This window comes from Thalassophryne amazonica, chromosome 1 (assembly GCF_902500255.1).
Source record: "Thalassophryne amazonica chromosome 1, fThaAma1.1, whole genome shotgun sequence".
Taxonomy (NCBI): Eukaryota; Metazoa; Chordata; class Actinopteri; order Batrachoidiformes; family Batrachoididae; genus Thalassophryne; species Thalassophryne amazonica.
The window spans coordinates 137,756,181-137,774,572 of NC_047103.1; the positions used below are offsets into that span (position 1 = coordinate 137,756,181).

General features: G+C 40.1%; 1 long non-coding RNA gene across 1 annotated transcript; it reads right to left on the bottom strand.

The window, feature by feature from the left end:
• Nucleotides 1-34: 34 nt before the first annotated feature.
• LOC117514798 lies at nucleotides 35-4,831 on the bottom strand. The gene is made up of 3 exons (XR_004561963.1): nucleotides 4,820-4,831; nucleotides 4,008-4,012; nucleotides 35-322 (listed from the first exon to the last, which is right to left on the bottom strand). It is a non-coding gene; the product is annotated as an uncharacterized LOC117514798 (long non-coding RNA).
• Between the last annotated feature and the right edge of the window lie 13,561 nt (nucleotides 4,832-18,392).

Sequence of the window (18,392 nt, forward strand, 5' to 3'; positions counted from 1 at the left end):
AGGTGGAAAGGAACATTTCTTTTTTCTTTTTAGACAGGCAACACGTCATCCAGCACAACTGTGTTACCTCTGTGCATATTCTTTCCACTCACTGCAAATAGTGTGTCGGATTATTCATGAATAATCACCTGCAACAACAAATCAATGTTTTTGTGAGCTTGGAATGAGCTCATCATGTCTGCAAGAGAACAGGCCCCCTCATGGAGGGCGGCGTGTTGCACCACTATGTTCATATGATGTATCCTAAGAGAAGCATGAACCCATCACGGAAGAAGCTAAAAAGGAAGCAAAATAAACAGTCGATGGTATGATAAAATCTGCACTCTCACCACTAGATGGCACTAAATCTTGCACACTGTTGCTTTAATTTCATCCCCAAGAATGTCCAAACCCACTGTCCTTATAATTGCAGGATTAGCTTCTGGTGTGCTCATTACAACCATCACAAGCTAAATGTTCTTCTTATTAAAGATCATGCTGGCATATTGGTGACTCCTACGCCTCCATGTAGTTTTTGTGCAGCCAGTAATGTCAGTGTAGCAATAACGGTAAACAGCAGTGCTGCCAACCTGATTATCTGAACCTGATGTCCATGAGTCTAGACTCTGCTTAAATTGATTGTAAGGTTTTTTTTTTTCTACCAGTACAATGTGACATTTTTTTTTAAAGATCTGCTTGTTTTGTGCATTATTGGTGTTTTGTATGCTCATTTACAGTGAGTAAAATAAGTATTTGAACACCCTGCGATTTTGCAAGTTCTCCCACTTACAAATCATGGAAGGGTCTGAAATTTTCATCTTAGGTCCATGTCCACTGTGAGAGACATAATCTAAAAAAAAAAAAAAAGAAAATCCAGAAATCACAATGTATGATTTTTTTTTTTATTTATTTGTATGTTACTGCTGCAGATATGTATTTGAACACCTGTGAAAATCAATGTTAATATCTGGTACAGTAGCCTTGGTTTGCAATTACAGAGGTCAAACATTTCCTGTAGTTTTTCACCAGGTTTTCACACACTGCAGCAGGGATTTTGGTCCACTCCTCCATACAGATCTTCTCCAAATCTTTCAAGTTTGGAGTTTCAGCTCCCTCCAAAGATTTTCTATTGAGTTCAGGTCTGGAGACTGGCCAGGCCACTCCAGGACCTTGAAATGCTTCTTACGGAGCCCCTCCTTAGTTGCCCTGGCTGTGTGTTTAGACTCATTGTCATGCTGGAAGACCCAGCCATGACCCATCTTCAATGCTCTTACTGAGGGAAGGAGGTTGTTTGCCAGAATCTCGCAATATATGACCCCATCCATCCTCCCTTCAATACGGTGCAGTCGTCCTGTCCCCTTTGCAGAAGAGCACCCCCAGAGTATGATGTTTCCACCCCATGCTTCACGGTTCGGATGGTTTTTTTGGGGTTGTTCTCATCCTCTAAACATGGTGGAGTTGATTCCAAAAAGCTCTATTCTGGTCTTATCTGACCACATGATCTTCTTCCATGCCTCCTCTGGATCATCCAGATGGTCACTGGTGAACTTCAAACGGGCCTGGACATTTGCTGGCCTGAGCAGGGGGACCTTGCCCTGTAGGATTTTAAACCATGACAGCATCATGTGTTACTAATGTAATCTTTGTGATTGTGGTCCCAGCTCTCTTCAGGTCTCTCTTTGGTCCTCCTGTGTAGTTCTGAGCTCTCAGAATCATCCTTGCCCCACAAAGTGAGATCTTGCATGGAATCCCAGACTGAGGGAGATTGACAGTCATCTTGTGTTTCTTCCACTTTCTAATAAATAATCATAAGTTGTTGTCTTCTACCAAGCTGCTTGCCTGTTGTCCTGTAGGCCATCCCAGCCTTGTGCAGGTCTGCAGTTTTGTCCCTGGTGTCCTTAGACAGCTCTTTGGTCTTGGCTATGGTGGACAGGTTGGAGTGTGATTGACTGAGGGTGTGAACAGGTGTCTTTTATACAGGTAACAAGTTCAAACAGGTGCAATTAATACAGGTAAAGAGTGCAGAATAAGAGGGCTTCTTAAAGAAAAATTAACAGGTCTGTGTGAGCCAGAATTCTTGCTGGTTGGTAGGTGATCAAATACTTATTTGCAATCATACATTGTGATTTCCAGATTTCTTTTTTAGATTGTCTCTCACAGTGGACATGCACCTAAGATGAAAATTTCAGACCCCTCCATGATTCCTAAGTGGGAGAAGGGTGTTCAAATACTTATTTTCCTCACTGTATGTTCTGAAAACCTTATTTGAGCTGTAAGAATTTGGGTGTCTTGTTAAATAAAGTTGTTCTGAGTTACGTTTTGTAAGGCTGACTGTTTACTGAGTTTGTTTCGGTTAAAAAAAAAAAAAGTTAAATGCAAATATTTGGGAAATCCTAAAAGCAGATGTGTATGGAATATGATGTCTTACACACGCAGCAGTCACAGTTACTGTCAGATGAGAGCAGTGCAGTTCATTTACTGGCTGCAGTACATTTTGGTATTGCATGATTAGCTTTTCCCACAGTAAGTAAGTTGCCAATCAACTTTTGACAGCTGTACGCAACACTCTAGCTTAATGGGCGTAACACGTAGTGTAGTAATAATTTTTCAGTACTTACAGTAGTGTTCAGAATAATAGTGCTATGTGACTAAAAAGATTAATCCAGGTTTTGAGTATATTTCTTATTGTAATATGGGAAACAAGATACCAGTAGATTCTCACAAATCCAACAAGACCAAGCATTCATGATATGCAAACTCTTAAGGCTATGAAATTGGGCTATTAGTTAAAAAGAAAGTAGAAAACAGGGTGTTCACAATAATAGTAGTGTGGCATTCAGTCAGTGAGTTTGTCAGTTTTGTGGAACAAACAGGTGTGAATCAGGTGTCCCCTATTTAAGGATGAAGCCAGTACCTGTTGAACATGCTTCTCTTTGAAAGCCTGAGGAAAATGGGACATTCAAGACATTGTTCAGAAGAACAGCGTAGTTTGATTAAAAAGTTGATTGGAGAGGGGAAACATACGTAGGTGCAAAAAATTATAGGCTGTTCATCTACAATGATCTCCAATGCTTTAAAATGGACCAAAAAAACCATGATGACTGTTCTTTTTGGGTCCAAGGGCCGCAGACAGTTTGTGGGACGACCCCCAAACTCTGAATTCAAGCCACAGTTAAGAGTGAAGACAGTGAAGCGTGGTGGTGCAAGCATCATGATACGGGCATGTTTCTCCTACTATGGTGTTGGGCCTATATATCGCATACCAGGTATCATGGATTAGTTTGGATATGTCAAAATACTTGAAGAGGTCATGTTGCCTTATGCTGAAGAGGACATGCCCTTGAAATGGGTGTTTCAACAAGACAATGACCCCAAGCACACTAGTAAACGAGCAAAATCTTGTTTCCAAACCAACAAAATTAATGCCTTGCAGATGTGAAGAAATCATGAAAAAACTGTGGTTATACAACTAAATACTAGTTTAGTGATTCACAGGATTGCTAAAAAGCAGTTTGACCATAATAGTTTTGAGCTTGTAGTGTCAACAGCAGATGCTATTATTGTGAACACCCCCTTTTCTACTTCTTTTTTTTTTTTTAACCAATAGCCGTATTTCATAGACTTAAGAGTGTGCATATCATGAATGCTTGGTCTTGTTGGATTTGTGAGAATCTACTGAATCTACTGGTACCTTGTTTCCCATGTAACTATAAGAAATTTACTCAAAACCTGGATTAATCTTTTTAGTCACATAGCACTATTATTCTGAACACTACTGTATATTTTACTTACAAACAGTTCTTATTTACAGTTGTACGTACAGAGCACAAATGTGTCCTTTTGTCTTAATTTGCCAATTGCCAGCCCATGTGACTGTTTGGGCTGTGAAGGATACACTCCTGTTGGAGCCTTTGTTTTCGGGGAAAGGAAGCCTGTGGCTGTAGTCAAGCAGCCTTCAAAACAGCCGAGGCACGACCCTTACAACATGAGGCCAAAGGCTGCAAAGCATGCAGCTGCTGAATTGGGACATAGCCTTAGCAGCCCAAAAGAGACACATTACACTGCGTTCAGTTTACCTCAGAAGTCCTAAATGTGAACGTGAGTAATGTTGCACCCTCTAAATGTAAATACATTCCAGTTTCTACGCAACACCACAAGTCAAAAAATAAGCTGAACACCGAGATTTCTGTGTATAGATTTTTATAAAATATGCGGCCCACAAAGAAGACGTGCTAGGACAGCCAGTGCAGAAGCTGTGATGATTTAATTTGCTGATGTTTGTAGTGAATTGTAGCAGCCATACGCAACATCTACCAGGTTAGCTAATATTAGCAGCACTAGTTAACATATTATGCAGTATTCTACATATAAAGATACTATAGCAATGTGTCCACAGGCAGCAGCAGCGCAGTACTGTGTGCACTATTTATTAATCTGGACACTGGAGGGAAAAAAAAAGGGTCAAAACAATTCACAGATGCTGCTGCTTGGAGCAGCCATCTTGGATTGTGAACTTGAGGTATGTGGGGTTAGGAGTTGAAAAATCCGACTTCGGGGGTGTGGAATTGTAAAAGTCTGATCTTGTACAACTGGAATGCACCATTATGTCTTTCGCATTTTGCAGCAGGGTCGGAAGACTGAAGGAAACAAGGAATTCATGTTTAAATACTGTCTACTGGTTGATCACGCAGGCCAACAAGTTTGAGAACCCTCATTTTTGTGAAATGGACAATCATATAAGCAAGATAACGAAGCCGTCACTAAAGAAGTGAAAATGAAAAGGGAAACAAAATGGTGAGCAGTGACCACAATCTCTCCACGAGATGACGGTAAATCCTACACACTAATTTTGAAGATGTATGTGGATACAAGAAAGAGCTCCATCACCATTTAGCAAGGTGAAGTCCAGATTGAAAATATGTTCCTGCTAACTTGGCTAGCAGGGAATTCCCCTTTGGCTGACCTGGTAGAGTCTTGTCTCAAGTACGAGCAATCCGGTGTTCGAATCGCACCACTGTCCCTGCCACAAAAATAAGTTACCTGGTCACAAACTGGTGTTGTCAGCAGGATGTGGTAGTTGACTGGGTAGTCGCAGAACATGCTTAAATGCACCTGTGACTTCGGGACAAAGTCAAAAGTGGTGGGGAAATAGGGTGAACCAAATGACAATCAGAGGAGAACACAACTCCTGCTACAAGGGCAAAGGTGGAAATTCTTTTAATTGGATCAGTATCTTACTCCTTGGTTAACACATTTCTTATCTGGTGCCTCCAATGACATCAGTTACATTATCTGTGATCCAGAGATGTTGTTGGACCTTTAAGTTAAGACCAAACGTCCTGTTTCCACAACTTGGGTTTTTGTTTTTTTTTTAGAAAGTGATGAAAATGTGTGGTTTTCATTGTTATTCATCTTTGAGTAACCATCGAGTATCTCATTGCCAGCCGAGTGTCCTGGTTTTCGGTAATCAAAATATGCTCACCCTATTTAAGTAAATGGACAAACTAAATATACTAAATAAAACATTATGATTGTTTAGAAATCATCACTTTGAGCCAGTTTTCTTTGGACAAGTCAGGGGGTGGATACATGAACATTTCCAAGTTACTAAATATGTCCAGACCAAGATACCGTTATCCCCTCGTGACAATTTGTTTCACAGTCTGAAAACAACAGACAATAAAATGGATAAACAATACATTACATACACATTTGCATTTAAAAGGTACATGAAAGCAGGAAGAAAAGAGTTGATCAAGGATGTGATTCAGTGATAGAGTTCCAAAGAAAAGTCAAGCCTTAGGCCAGGGTCCCCAGAAGCTGAAAGATGCTCTGAAATACATTATTCTGCATTTTATAAAAATGAACTATTTCTTAAGACGAGGAAAATTTTGTAAAATGAGTATTCATTAGCAAAGTTACCCATGGTGACAATCCAGTAAAAACAATATACAGTAGTGTTCAGAATAATAGTAGTGCTATGTGACTAAAAAGATTAATCCAGGTTTTGAGTATATTTCTTATTGTTACATGGGAAACAAGGTACCAGTAGATTCAGTAGATTCTCACAAATCCAACAAGACCAAGCATTCATGATATATACTCTTAAAGCTATGAAATTGGGCTATTAGTAAAACAAAAAAAAAAAAAGTAGAAAAGGGGGTGTTCACAATAATAGTAGTGTGGCATTCAGTCAGTGAGTTCATCAATTTTGTGGAACAAACAGGTGTGAAGCAGGTGTCCCCTATTTAAGGATGAAGCCAGCACCTGTTGAACATGCTTTTCTCTTTGAAAGCATGAGGAAAATGGGACGTTCAAGACATTGTTCAGAAGAACAGTGTAGTTTGATTAAAAAGTTGATTGGAGAGGGGAAAACTTGAAAACAGGTGCAAAAAATTATAGGCTGTTCATCTACAATGATCTCCAATGCTTTAAAATGGACAAAAAACAAAACAAAAAAAAGACGCGTGGAAGAAAACGGAAAACAACCATCAAAATGGATAGAAGAATAACCAGAATGGCAAAGGCTCACCCACTGATCAGCTCCAGGATGATCAAAGACAGTCTGGAGTTACCTGTAAGTGCTGTGACAATTAGAAGATGCCTGTGTGAAGCTAATTTATTTGCAAGAATCCCCCGCAAAGTCCCTCTGTTAAATAAAAGACGTGCAGAAGAGGTTACAATTTGCCAAAGAACACATCAACTGGCCTAAAGAGAAATGGAGGAATATTTTGTGGACTGATGAGAGTAAAATTGTTCTTTTTGGGTCCAAGGGCCGCAGACAGATTGTGAGACGACCCCCAAACTCTGAATTCAAGCCACAGTTCACAGTGAAGACAGTGATGTATGGTGGTGCAAGCATCATGATATGGGCATGTTTCTCCTACTATGGTGTTGGGCCTATATAATCGCATACCAGGTATCATGGATCAGTTTGGATATGTCAAAATACTTGAAGAGGTTATGTTGCCTTATGCTGGAGAGGACATGCCCTTGAAATGGGTGTTTCAACAAGACAATGACCCCAAGCACACTAGTAAATGAGCAAAATCTTGGTTCCAAACCAACAAAATTAATGCCTCGCAGATGTGAAGAAATCATGAAAAACTGTGGTTATACAACTAAATACTAGTTTAGTGATTCACAGAATTGCTAAAAAAAAGCAGTTTGAACATAATAGTTTTGAGTTTGTAGTGTCAACAGCAGATGCTACTATTATTGTGAACACCCCCTTTTCTTTCTTTTTTTACCAATAGCCGAATTTCATAGCCTTAAGAGTGTGCATATCATGAATGCTTGGTCTTGTTGGATTTGTGAGAATCTACTGGTACCTTGTTTCCCATGTAACTATAAGAAATATACTCAAAACCTGGATTAATCTTTTTAGTCACATAGCACTACTATTATTCTGAACACTACTGTACACCTTTCCCCAACGGTAGGCCTACTATGTGCACAGCAGTATAAGTATCAGAGTTGTACTTAAGATTACATTAATAGACAAACACAAAGCTTGACTTGGCAATTAAAAGGATCATGGCAACTTCTGTTTCTACAGTAATGCTCAGTATTTGAACAAATATATATCACCTCCGTACATCTTAGAATTACAGGACGTCAACACAAGTTTGTTATTCTGAGATATTGTACCAATAATAAAGATGCCCATGTGCAGCCAGTAATGTCAGTGTAGCAATAACGGTAAACAGCAGTGCTGCCAACCTGATTATCTGAACCTGATGTCCATGAGTCTAGACTCTGCTTAAATTGATTGTAAGGTTTTTTTTTTTCTACCAGTACAATGTGACATTTTTTTTTAAAGATCTGCTTGTTTTGTGCATTATTGGTGTTTTGTATGCTCATTTACAGTGAGTAAAATAAGTATTTGAACACCCTGCGATTTTGCAAGTTCTCCCACTTACAAATCATGGAAGGGTCTGAAATTTTCATCTTAGGTCCATGTCCACTGTGAGAGACATAATCTAAAAAAAAAAAAAAAGAAAATCCAGAAATCACAATGTATGATTTTTTTTTTTTTTATTTGTATGTTACTGCTGCAGATATGTATTTGAACACCTGTGAAAATCAATGTTAATATCTGGTACAGTAGCCTTGGTTTGCAATTACAGAGGTCAAACATTTCCTGTAGTTTTTCACCAGGTTTTCACACACTGCAGCAGGGATTTTGGTCCACTCCTCCATACAGATCTTCTCCAAATCTTTCAAGTTTGGAGTTTCAGCTCCCTCCAAAGATTTTCTATTGAGTTCAGGTCTGGAGACTGGCCAGGCCACTCCAGGACCTTGAAATGCTTCTTACGGAGCCCCTCCTTAGTTGCCCTGGCTGTGTGTTTAGACTCATTGTCATGCTGGAAGACCCAGCCATGACCCATCTTCAATGCTCTTACTGAGGGAAGGAGGTTGTTTGCCAGAATCTCGCAATATATGACCCCATCCATCCTCCCTTCAATACGGTGCAGTCGTCCTGTCCCCTTTGCAGAAGAGCACCCCCAGAGTATGATGTTTCCACCCCATGCTTCACGGTTCGGATGGTTTTTTTGGGGTTGTTCTCATCCTCTAAACATGGTGGAGTTGATTCCAAAAAGCTCTATTCTGGTCTTATCTGACCACATGATCTTCTTCCATGCCTCCTCTGGATCATCCAGATGGTCACTGGTGAACTTCAAACGGGCCTGGACATTTGCTGGCCTGAGCAGGGGGACCTTGCCCTGTAGGATTTTAAACCATGACAGCATCATGTGTTACTAATGTAATCTTTGTGATTGTGGTCCCAGCTCTCTTCAGGTCTCTCTTTGGTCCTCCTGTGTAGTTCTGAGCTCTCAGAATCATCCTTGCCCCACAAAGTGAGATCTTGCATGGAATCCCAGACTGAGGGAGATTGACAGTCATCTTGTGTTTCTTCCACTTTCTAATAAATAATCATAAGTTGTTGTCTTCTACCAAGCTGCTTGCCTGTTGTCCTGTAGGCCATCCCAGCCTTGTGCAGGTCTGCAGTTTTGTCCCTGGTGTCCTTAGACAGCTCTTTGGTCTTGGCTATGGTGGACAGGTTGGAGTGTGATTGACTGAGGGTGTGAACAGGTGTCTTTTATACAGGTAACAAGTTCAAACAGGTGCAATTAATACAGGTAAAGAGTGCAGAATAAGAGGGCTTCTTAAAGAAAAATTAACAGGTCTGTGTGAGCCAGAATTCTTGCTGGTTGGTAGGTGATCAAATACTTATTTGCAATCATACATTGTGATTTCCAGATTTCTTTTTTAGATTGTCTCTCACAGTGGACATGCACCTAAGATGAAAATTTCAGACCCCTCCATGATTCCTAAGTGGGAGAAGGGTGTTCAAATACTTATTTTCCTCACTGTATGTTCTGAAAACCTTATTTGAGCTGTAAGAATTTGGGTGTCTTGTTAAATAAAGTTGTTCTGAGTTACGTTTTGTAAGGCTGACTGTTTACTGAGTTTGTTTCGGTTAAAAAAAAAAAAAGTTAAATGCAAATATTTGGGAAATCCTAAAAGCAGATGTGTATGGAATATGATGTCTTACACACGCAGCAGTCACAGTTACTGTCAGATGAGAGCAGTGCAGTTCATTTACTGGCTGCAGTACATTTTGGTATTGCATGATTAGCTTTTCCCACAGTAAGTAAGTTGCCAATCAACTTTTGACAGCTGTACGCAACACTCTAGCTTAATGGGCGTAACACGTAGTGTAGTAATAATTTTTCAGTACTTACAGTAGTGTTCAGAATAATAGTGCTATGTGACTAAAAAGATTAATCCAGGTTTTGAGTATATTTCTTATTGTAATATGGGAAACAAGATACCAGTAGATTCTCACAAATCCAACAAGACCAAGCATTCATGATATGCAAACTCTTAAGGCTATGAAATTGGGCTATTAGTTAAAAAGAAAGTAGAAAACAGGGTGTTCACAATAATAGTAGTGTGGCATTCAGTCAGTGAGTTTGTCAGTTTTGTGGAACAAACAGGTGTGAATCAGGTGTCCCCTATTTAAGGATGAAGCCAGTACCTGTTGAACATGCTTCTCTTTGAAAGCCTGAGGAAAATGGGACATTCAAGACATTGTTCAGAAGAACAGCGTAGTTTGATTAAAAAGTTGATTGGAGAGGGGAAACATACGTAGGTGCAAAAAATTATAGGCTGTTCATCTACAATGATCTCCAATGCTTTAAAATGGACCAAAAAAACCATGATGACTGTTCTTTTTGGGTCCAAGGGCCGCAGACAGTTTGTGGGACGACCCCCAAACTCTGAATTCAAGCCACAGTTAAGAGTGAAGACAGTGAAGCGTGGTGGTGCAAGCATCATGATACGGGCATGTTTCTCCTACTATGGTGTTGGGCCTATATATCGCATACCAGGTATCATGGATTAGTTTGGATATGTCAAAATACTTGAAGAGGTCATGTTGCCTTATGCTGAAGAGGACATGCCCTTGAAATGGGTGTTTCAACAAGACAATGACCCCAAGCACACTAGTAAACGAGCAAAATCTTGTTTCCAAACCAACAAAATTAATGCCTTGCAGATGTGAAGAAATCATGAAAAAACTGTGGTTATACAACTAAATACTAGTTTAGTGATTCACAGGATTGCTAAAAAGCAGTTTGACCATAATAGTTTTGAGCTTGTAGTGTCAACAGCAGATGCTATTATTGTGAACACCCCCTTTTCTACTTCTTTTTTTTTTTTTTAACCAATAGCCGTATTTCATAGACTTAAGAGTGTGCATATCATGAATGCTTGGTCTTGTTGGATTTGTGAGAATCTACTGAATCTACTGGTACCTTGTTTCCCATGTAACTATAAGAAATTTACTCAAAACCTGGATTAATCTTTTTAGTCACATAGCACTATTATTCTGAACACTACTGTATATTTTACTTACAAACAGTTCTTATTTACAGTTGTACGTACAGAGCACAAATGTGTCCTTTTGTCTTAATTTGCCAATTGCCAGCCCATGTGACTGTTTGGGCTGTGAAGGATACACTCCTGTTGGAGCCTTTGTTTTCGGGGAAAGGAAGCCTGTGGCTGTAGTCAAGCAGCCTTCAAAACAGCCGAGGCACGACCCTTACAACATGAGGCCAAAGGCTGCAAAGCATGCAGCTGCTGAATTGGGACATAGCCTTAGCAGCCCAAAAGAGACACATTACACTGCGTTCAGTTTACCTCAGAAGTCCTAAATGTGAACGTGAGTAATGTTGCACCCTCTAAATGTAAATACATTCCAGTTTCTACGCAACACCACAAGTCAAAAAATAAGCTGAACACCGAGATTTCTGTGTATAGATTTTTATAAAATATGCGGCCCACAAAGAAGACGTGCTAGGACAGCCAGTGCAGAAGCTGTGATGATTTAATTTGCTGATGTTTGTAGTGAATTGTAGCAGCCATACGCAACATCTACCAGGTTAGCTAATATTAGCAGCACTAGTTAACATATTATGCAGTATTCTACATATAAAGATACTATAGCAATGTGTCCACAGGCAGCAGCAGCGCAGTACTGTGTGCACTATTTATTAATCTGGACACTGGAGGGAAAAAAAAAGGGTCAAAACAATTCACAGATGCTGCTGCTTGGAGCAGCCATCTTGGATTGTGAACTTGAGGTATGTGGGGTTAGGAGTTGAAAAATCCGACTTCGGGGGTGTGGAATTGTAAAAGTCTGATCTTGTACAACTGGAATGCACCATTATGTCTTTCGCATTTTGCAGCAGGGTCGGAAGACTGAAGGAAACAAGGAATTCATGTTTAAATACTGTCTACTGGTTGATCACGCAGGCCAACAAGTTTGAGAACCCTCATTTTTGTGAAATGGACAATCATATAAGCAAGATAACGAAGCCGTCACTAAAGAAGTGAAAATGAAAAGGGAAACAAAATGGTGAGCAGTGACCACAATCTCTCCACGAGATGACGGTAAATCCTACACACTAATTTTGAAGATGTATGTGGATACAAGAAAGAGCTCCATCACCATTTAGCAAGGTGAAGTCCAGATTGAAAATATGTTCCTGCTAACTTGGCTAGCAGGGAATTCCCCTTTGGCTGACCTGGTAGAGTCTTGTCTCAAGTACGAGCAATCCGGTGTTCGAATCGCACCACTGTCCCTGCCACAAAAATAAGTTACCTGGTCACAAACTGGTGTTGTCAGCAGGATGTGGTAGTTGACTGGGTAGTCGCAGAACATGCTTAAATGCACCTGTGACTTCGGGACAAAGTCAAAAGTGGTGGGGAAATAGGGTGAACCAAATGACAATCAGAGGAGAACACAACTCCTGCTACAAGGGCAAAGGTGGAAATTCTTTTAATTGGATCAGTATCTTACTCCTTGGTTAACACATTTCTTATCTGGTGCCTCCAATGACATCAGTTACATTATCTGTGATCCAGAGATGTTGTTGGACCTTTAAGTTAAGACCAAACAGTCCTGTTTCCACAACTTGGGTTTTTGTTTTTTTTTTAGAAAGTGATGAAAATGTGTGGTTTTCATTGTTATTCATCTTTGAGTAACCATCGAGTATCTCATTGCCAGCCGAGTGTCCTGGTTTTCGGTAATCAAAATATGCTCACCCTATTTAAGTAAATGGACAAACTAAATATACTAAATAAAACATTATGATTGTTTAGAAATCATCACTTTGAGCCAGTTTTCTTTGGACAAGTCAGGGGGTGGATACATGAACATTTCCAAGTTACTAAATATGTCCAGACCAAGATACCGTTATCCCCTCGTGACAATTTGTTTCACAGTCTGAAAACAACAGACAATAAAATGGATAAACAATACATTACATACACATTTGCATTTAAAAGGTACATGAAAGCAGGAAGAAAAGAGTTGATCAAGGATGTGATTCAGTGATAGAGTTCCAAAGAAAAGTCAAGCCTTAGGCCAGGGTCCCCAGAAGCTGAAAGATGCTCTGAAATACATTATTCTGCATTTTATAAAAATGAACTATTTCTTAAGACGAGGAAAATTTTGTAAAATGAGTATTCATTAGCAAAGTTACCCATGGTGACAATCCAGTAAAAACAATATACAGTAGTGTTCAGAATAATAGTAGTGCTATGTGACTAAAAAGATTAATCCAGGTTTTGAGTATATTTCTTATTGTTACATGGGAAACAAGGTACCAGTAGATTCAGTAGATTCTCACAAATCCAACAAGACCAAGCATTCATGATATATACTCTTAAAGCTATGAAATTGGGCTATTAGTAAAACAAAAAAAAAAAAAGTAGAAAAGGGGGTGTTCACAATAATAGTAGTGTGGCATTCAGTCAGTGAGTTCATCAATTTTGTGGAACAAACAGGTGTGAAGCAGGTGTCCCCTATTTAAGGATGAAGCCAGCACCTGTTGAACATGCTTTTCTCTTTGAAAGCATGAGGAAAATGGGACGTTCAAGACATTGTTCAGAAGAACAGTGTAGTTTGATTAAAAAGTTGATTGGAGAGGGGAAAACTTGAAAACAGGTGCAAAAAATTATAGGCTGTTCATCTACAATGATCTCCAATGCTTTAAAATGGACAAAAAACAAAACAAAAAAAAGACGCGTGGAAGAAAACGGAAAACAACCATCAAAATGGATAGAAGAATAACCAGAATGGCAAAGGCTCACCCACTGATCAGCTCCAGGATGATCAAAGACAGTCTGGAGTTACCTGTAAGTGCTGTGACAATTAGAAGATGCCTGTGTGAAGCTAATTTATTTGCAAGAATCCCCCGCAAAGTCCCTCTGTTAAATAAAAGACGTGCAGAAGAGGTTACAATTTGCCAAAGAACACATCAACTGGCCTAAAGAGAAATGGAGGAATATTTTGTGGACTGATGAGAGTAAAATTGTTCTTTTTGGGTCCAAGGGCCGCAGACAGATTGTGAGACGACCCCCAAACTCTGAATTCAAGCCACAGTTCACAGTGAAGACAGTGATGTATGGTGGTGCAAGCATCATGATATGGGCATGTTTCTCCTACTATGGTGTTGGGCCTATATAATCGCATACCAGGTATCATGGATCAGTTTGGATATGTCAAAATACTTGAAGAGGTTATGTTGCCTTATGCTGGAGAGGACATGCCCTTGAAATGGGTGTTTCAACAAGACAATGACCCCAAGCACACTAGTAAATGAGCAAAATCTTGGTTCCAAACCAACAAAATTAATGCCTCGCAGATGTGAAGAAATCATGAAAAACTGTGGTTATACAACTAAATACTAGTTTAGTGATTCACAGAATTGCTAAAAAAAAGCAGTTTGAACATAATAGTTTTGAGTTTGTAGTGTCAACAGCAGATGCTACTATTATTGTGAACACCCCCTTTTCTTTCTTTTTTTACCAATAGCCGAATTTCATAGCCTTAAGAGTGTGCATATCATGAATGCTTGGTCTTGTTGGATTTGTGAGAATCTACTGGTACCTTGTTTCCCATGTAACTATAAGAAATATACTCAAAACCTGGATTAATCTTTTTAGTCACATAGCACTACTATTATTCTGAACACTACTGTACACCTTTCCCCAACGGTAGGCCTACTATGTGCACAGCAGTATAAGTATCAGAGTTGTACTTAAGATTACATTAATAGACAAACACAAAGCTTGACTTGGCAATTAAAAGGATCATGGCAACTTCTGTTTCTACAGTAATGCTCAGTATTTGAACAAATATATATCACCTCCGTACATCTTAGAATTACAGGACGTCAACACAAGTTTGTTATTCTGAGATATTGTACCAATAATAAAGATGCCCATTAATAGATACGGACCAGATCTGATCAGTTACACCATTATACCGCAGAAATGTGCAAATCCATATCCCTGGTTTTTGCATGTTTGGTATCTACAGGGAGATGGAAGCAACATAAAGTCACCATACGGGAGTGACTGAGATCAGCCAGATATGAATTTACCTTTTTCATGCTCCTGACCTTGTGCAGATCAGGGAGATCCTTCAAGGCACCACCTGTAGCTTTACTGCACACTTTGGCAATACCCTTCAATCTGTTCGGATTTTTTTGTGTCAGTAAGTCATACCAAGATCAAAGAAAAATTAAATAATATCTTCATTTTAAGCAACAAAACATTCTCACAAAGAAAAGGTGTTTTCAATGTTAAAACTGAGATTTACATAAAAAGTGCATGTGATGTTGAGCTTTCCTCCACATGATGCTCAAAGCCTTAGGTTTCACTTACAGTAATCATTAAGAAGTATAAACAGTATAACTCTGCCTGGTAAATAAGAGAAAGACCAGTCATCCCAAAGGAAGTTGCTTAAAACCTGTCTGGAATCAGCAGTTCTCCAAAAAAAAAAAAAAAAAAAAAAAAAAAAAAAAAGAGTGAGCATGCAAGGAGACTCATGAGGGAAGCCACCAAAACACCCAAAGAAACCTGAAGGTATAAGTATGTGGTTCTGATTGGGGAAAATGCACAGTGCAATTTTTGTGTGTTGCATCACCAGATATAGAAAACATGAAATCCAGGCTTGGTCTTATATGTGCCTTCTTGCAAACAGCAGCTGAAATGTCATCTTTTTAGCTTTAGAATTGGTGATGCAGTAAATGCTGCACTCCAGAGTTAACCAATCAACCACAGAAGCATGTTACTCCTTCAGAGTTGTGGTGTCTTGGTGGCTTCCCTCACTAGTCTCCTTACACAGAACTATACTCCAGACAGATTTACTGTACAGTATCATACCGTTCGTATATGTTAAGGTATAATGGAATAATGATCAATAACTTGGGAAACTTTTATGTAGCCATTCTCTGACTTGTCTAAAGAAAACTGGCTGAAAAAGTGATATTTGTCCCATTTTGTCAGGGCTCAAAAACTTGTGGTAAATGGTAAATGATATTTTTCTGAACCCCTTGAATTAAAGGTAACAATCTACACGACAAGAACACAATGTTTCATTTCAGCTCCACTCTAATGTAGAGACAAAAAAAAAAAAAAAGAAAAAAATAAAAAAATATCACTGTCCAGTTAACTTATGGGCCTGACAGTATCTGAATAAATGGTAAAGGGACTGCATTTATATAGCGCTTTTCCATCTGCATCAGATGCTCAAAGCGCTTTACAATAACGCCTCACATTCACCCCAATGTCAGGATGTTGCCATACAAAGCGCTCACTACATACAGGGAGCAACTGAATACTAGTGAACAACTGTGTCGAAATTAGAGGTTTATGATGTCAAAATGTGAGAGACACAGGAATAGAGGCAAACCCAACTCAACAAAACCAGACACTTCTTTAAAAAACCGCTTCAGACCTTCATTCCAACTGAATACACTGTAATAAACAAAAACATAAATGAAGTGCTGGATTCTGGACGTGTTTGGCAGCACACCAGAGTAAATGGACAATATACACTCAACAAAAATATAAACGCAACACTTTTGGTTTTGCTCCCATTTTGTATGAGATGAACTCAAAGATCTAAAACTTTTTCCACATACACAATATCACCATTTCCGTCAAATATTGTTCACAACCAGTCTAAATCTGTGATAGTGAGCACTTCTCCTTTGCTGAGATAATCCATCCCACCTCACAGGTGTGCCATATCAAGATGCTGATTAGACACCATGATTAGTGCACAGGTGTGCCTTAGACTGCCCACAATAAAAGGCCACTCTGAAAGGTGCAGTTTTATCACACAGCACAATGCCACAGATGTCGCAAGATTTGAGGGAGCGTGCAATTGGCATGCTGACAGCAGGAATGTCAACCAGAGCTGTTGCTCGTGTATTGAATGTTCATTTCTCTACCATAAGCCGTCTCCAAAGGAGTTTCAGAGAATTTGGCAGTACATCCAACCAGCCTCACAACCGCAGACCACGTGTAACCACACCAGCCCAGGACCTCCACATCCAGCATGTTCACCTCCAAGATCGTCTGAGACCAGCCACTCGGACAGCTGCTGAAACAATCGGTTTGCATAACCAAAGAATTTCTGTGCAAACTGTCAGAAACCGTCTCAGGGAAGCTCATCTGCATGCTCGTCGTCCTCATCGGGGTCTCGACCTGACTCCAGTTCGTCATCGTAACCGACTTGAGTGGGCAAATGCTCACATTCGCTGGCGTTTGGCACGTTGGAGAGGTGTTCTCTTCACGGATGAATCCCGGTTCACACTGTTCAGGGCAGATGGCAGACAGCGTGTGTGGCGTCGTGTGGGTGAGCGGTTTTCTGATGTCAATGTTGTGGATCGAGTGGCCCATGGTGGTGGTGGGGTTATGGTATGGGCAGGCGTCTGTTATGGACGAAGAACACAGGTGCATTTTATTGATGGCATTTTGAATGCGCAGAGATCCTGAGGCCCATTGTTGTGCCATACATCCAAGAACATCACCTCATGTTGCAAGGATCTGTACACAATTCTTGGAAGTTGAAAATGTCCCAGTTCTTGCATGGCCGGCATACTCACCAGACATGTCACCCATTGAGCATGTTTGGGATGCTCTGGACCGGCGTATACGACAGCGTGTACCAGTTCCTGCCAATATCCAGCAACTTCGCGCAGCCATTGAAGAGGAGTGGACCAACATTCCACAGGCCACAATTGACAACCTGATCAACTCTATGCGAAGGAGATGTGTTGCACTGCATGAGGCAAATGGTGGTCACACCAGATACCGACTGGTATCCCCCCCCCCAATAAAACAAAACTGCACCTTTCAGAGTGGCCTTTTATTGTGGGCAGTCTAAGGCACACCTGTGCACTAATCATGGTGTCTAATCAGCATCTTGATATGGCACACCTGTGAGGTGGGATGGATTATCTCAGCAAAGGAGAAATGCTCACTATCACAGATTTAGACTGGTTTGTGAACAATATTTGAGGGAAATGATATTGTGTATGTGGAAAAAGTTTTAGATCTTTGAGTTCAAATCTTTGAGCAAAACCAAAAGTGTTGCATTTATATTTTTGTTGAGTGTACAACCCCAATTCCAATGAAGTTGGGATGTTGTGTGAAATGTAAATAAAAACAGAACACAATGATTTGCAAATCCTCTTCAAAGTATATTCAATTGAATACACCACAAAGACAAGATATTTAATGTTCGGTGGAAGGAATACTTCGAGGATCTCCTCAATCCCATCGTCACGTCTTCCGAAGAAGCAGCAGAGACGGGGGACTCAGAGGCGGACTCATCCATTACCCAGGCCAAAGTCACCGAGGTGGTCAGAAAGCTCCTCGGTGGCAAGGCTCCTGGGGTGGATGAAATCCACCCGGAGTACCTTAAGTCTCTGGATGTTGTGGGACTGTCTTGGTTGACACGTCTCTGCAACATCGCATGGTGGTCGGGCACAGTGCCTCTGGATTGGCAGACCGGGATGGTGGTCCCTCTGTTTAAGAAGGGG